This window comes from Myotis davidii, unplaced genomic scaffold (genome assembly GCF_000327345.1).
Source record: "Myotis davidii unplaced genomic scaffold, ASM32734v1 scaffold1383, whole genome shotgun sequence".
NCBI classification, from domain to species: domain Eukaryota; kingdom Metazoa; phylum Chordata; class Mammalia; order Chiroptera; family Vespertilionidae; genus Myotis; species Myotis davidii.
Window position 1 is genome coordinate 90107 of NW_006295083.1, and position 4136 is coordinate 94242.

The window sequence follows — 4136 nt, forward strand, 5'->3', positions numbered from 1 at the left end:
GAATCAGCTACCCTCCCATCCAGAACCAGCCATAGCCTGAATGTTTTCTGAGATATCCAAGCTCCCTTTCAATAATATCCTACTTTGCTGTTAAAAATATTATTTTCATTATTATTAAATTAAAATTATCTGAATTAATTTACATTAAGGATGAACATTTTCTCATTTGTGTACCCATAACACTGTTCTTAGCAGACATTACTAATTAATTGCTCATTTGCCACCTTTTTTATGGATTCCAAATGTGACCTAAGAACCCTTCTCAACAATGCTGTAAGCAGCCACTACCAAGTAATCGGAGTAAAAATATAAGTGAAAATGTATCTGCCACCCCTGCTATATAGTTGCAATGTATCTATTTTATTCTTTCCCTTGATGAATAATAAGAGAACTGTCTTTATAAACACATCACACATGAGACAAACCCTTGATCCTCTTAGAAATACTGTGTGTTCATATTGAGGTTAGGGGAGGAACATGACCTCCTGGAAGACAGAAGAACCTACAATAGCTAAAGGAGACACAGCTAGAAATACATGGTTTGAACAGAGATTGCAGCCATGTATACCTTTTTCCCCAGATGGGTGGTTTGGGTTACCACCTTGGCATGCACAAACTTAGTCACTATGAAATGTGGTAAGTAATCAAAAGATTTAGTGGGAAACTTCTGGATGCTTTTTATAACATATCCATCTCCTAAGTATTTCATTTTCTGATTACAATAAATATAATTCGATGAATGAAGAGAATGAAATAGTAAATGCCCTTATAAGAAATTCTGTAAATCAAACCTCTGGAATAGGTTTCAAATGAATCTGAACATTTAGACAGAGTGGTGCTGATGGGATTTCCACAGAGGAAAATATATTTGTGCAACTGTATCCAAATGAGACCAAAAGCAAACAGGCTTAATTAGAAATTGAAATGGACAATCTTCCTTTTGCCATATTAAATTTGTTAATGGACAGTGAAACTTGAAGGAGGCCAGATGCACTCTTCTCTTTCTGGTTCCTCTGTAGATTTTCATAAATTAGCTTTTTTGGCAAGAATGTCATTTATGAGAGAGGAAAAGACTACATATTTTGAACTAAAGCATTCTGAAACAGCCACACCTCAGCTAGTGTCATTAGAGTAATTGCTGATACAATACTGCCCTCTAGCAATGGCTTAGACTGGGCTTCTGCCCCAGTAGTTCTCTCCTCAGGCCACTACTTCCAGAGCATGTCCAAAACAAGAAAGGACTTACCACTTTGTTTAATTCCCTAATGAAAATGAAACAATAGCCCTGGCCGGTTTGGCTCAGTGGATAGAGAGTCGGCCTGCGGGCTGAAAGGTCCCAGATTCGATTCCGGTCAAGGGCATGTACCTTGGTTGTGGGCACATCCACAATAGGAGTTGTGCAGGAGGCAGCCAATCAATGTTCCTCTCTCATCGATGTTTCTAACTCTCTATCCCTCTCCTTTCCTCTCTGTAAAAAATCAATAAAATATATTTTTAAAAAAGAAAAGAAAATGAAACAATAATAAAGATAAGGTTACTCAGGCTCAGAATGATCAAGTGAAAACTGACCTGCCCAAGGTTACGCAAGTTATCACTGGCACAGATGGGATTGGAATACAGATTTTCATTCTCTCTCTCTCTCTCTCTCTCTCTCTCTCCCTTCCTCCCTCCTTCCCTCCTGGAAATTGCAATAACTTGTGCCTGTCTCATCTTCCTCCTCCACCCTTTTTCCTTCTCCTTCTCAGGATAGAGTATATTATGTTTTGAACTTGCAACATAATTACTGTGGAAACTTTTAAAAGTTTTGGTGATTGAGTTATGGAAAAACTCTGAGTTTAATAAGAATAAGAGGGTCTTAGCCTAATGAATGACCACAACAATGAGTTATTTGTTTGGGTTACTTTAGTTTTTGGTTGAAGGAGAAAGATTCCACAGAGAAGCCACATTTCTCCAGAATTTTTGCTTTTGAGCTAGGGCTTCTGGGCTTTCAGCAACCCCCAAAATATAAGCCCACACTCATCTTTGTTCTCAGGCAATCTTTATTGAAGAAGGCAGCAGTTGAAAGACAGTTGTTATGGGTCTGGGTGGGACCATAATAATTTGCCTTTCTAAATCCCACCCCAAATTCTGAAAAGGTTTGAGACAATGGCATAGTTGGGATTGGGCTAAAGAGAAAAAGGAGCAATAGCTTATCCAAAAATATTCTCTAAAAGTAAAGCCTCCAGTGATATTTATGGTAATAAGTTGCAAGATGGTTGAGTTTGTAATAAACATTTATAAAAGGGAAGCTTAAAATCATTAGCCATCAGGGAAATATAATTCAAAACCACAACAAGATTCCCACTAGGATGGCTATAATTAGATAATAACACATGTTGAGGATGTGGAGAATTTGGATCCCTCATATACTGCTGATGGGAATCTAAAATGGTGCAGCCAGCCTGGCTGATGTGGCTTAGTTGGTTGATCATTGTCTCATGCATCAAGAGGTCACTGGTTCAATTCTAACATTGTTCAGGGCACATGCCCGGGTTTCAGGCTTGAACCCCAGTAGAGGGAGTGCAAGAGGTAACCAATTGATGTTTCTCTCTCATTGATGTTTCTATCTATCCTTTTGCCTTCCTCTCTCTACAAAAAATCAATAAAAACGTATTTTTAAATAGTGCAGCCACTTTGGAAAAACAGTTTGGTAGTTCCTCAAATGGTTAAATATAGACTGTATCAGATGTTGTAGAAATGAAAATGTATATTCACACAAAAACTTGTGCAAGAATGTTCATAGCAGGAGTATTTATAATATCCAAAAGGTAGAAGCAACCAATTTGTCTATCAGATGATGAATGTATAAATATTACACTAAGTGAAAGAAACCAAACACAAAAGGCCATATGTAACATGTAATTCCATTTGCACAAAAAGTCCAGAATAGTCAATTCTACCAAGAGAGAAAGAGATTAGTAGTTTCTAAAGGTTTGGGGGGTGAAGTGACTGAGGAATGGGGAGTGACTGTTTAATGGGTATGGGTTTCTTTTTGAGGTGAAGAGGATATTCTAAAATTAGATCATGGTGATAGTTGCACAATAATAGGAATACTAGAGGCCCAGCGCATGATTGAAATCATGCGAGGAGACACCCCGCGGGCCCCCACAGGAGTCAGGCCGGACCCACTCCACAGGGAGCCGGGACATGCACCTGACTTTCCCCCAAGGATCCTCTGCCCCCATGCCTATGTCCACTCCAGGGTTGCCGAGCATGCATGGTGACTCGGCCAGCTCCAGGCCTCCCCCTGCCCCCTACCTGTGTCCTATCCAGGCCAACGGAGCCACCACACTGGCTCGGGCAGGCTCCCCTGTGTCTGTGTCCATCTCTGCTCTGGGCCTCACCTGCGCGTGCAACCTCCTCCCGGCTGGTCGTGACCCATTATAGTGTCCGAGCCAAATTTTCATATTACGTCTTTATATGTATAGACTCGTGGCCCAGTGCATAAAATTCGTGCATGGGGGAGGGGGTGTTCCTCAGCCCGGCCTGCACCCTCTCCAATCTAGGACACCCCGAACGATGTCCTACTGCCGGTTTACAGGGATTGGGCCTAAACCAGCAGTCAGACATCCCTCTCGCAATCTGGGACTGCTGGCTCCTAACCACTCATCTGCCTGCCTGACTGCCTGATTGCCCCTAACCACTCTGCGGGACAACCTGCTCACCCCCAACTGCCCACAGTTGCAGGCCTGCATGCCCCCAAATGACCCCCTGCCAGCCTGATCACCCCCAAGTGTCCCCCCTGCTGGCCTGCTCACCCTCACCTTCTCTCCCCACTGGCCTGCTCACCCCCAACTGCCCCCCTACTGGCCTGCTTACTCCAAATTGCCCCCCAGCTGTCCTGATCACCCCCAACTGACCCCCACTGACAGCCTGCTCGCCCCCAACTGACCTCCCCTTTTGGCCTCTAAACGCCTCTACCTCGGCCCTGCCACCATGGCTTTGATAGGGAGGCCTGGGGGAGGAGCCTGTAGTGGTTGGCAGGCCAGCCATGCCCTCATGGGGTGAGAGTCCCTGCTGGGAGGGCGTGACCTGCCTGGGTGAGGGGCTGAGGGCAATTTTCAAGCTGGTCACACACCCTTCAGGGTGGAGGTACC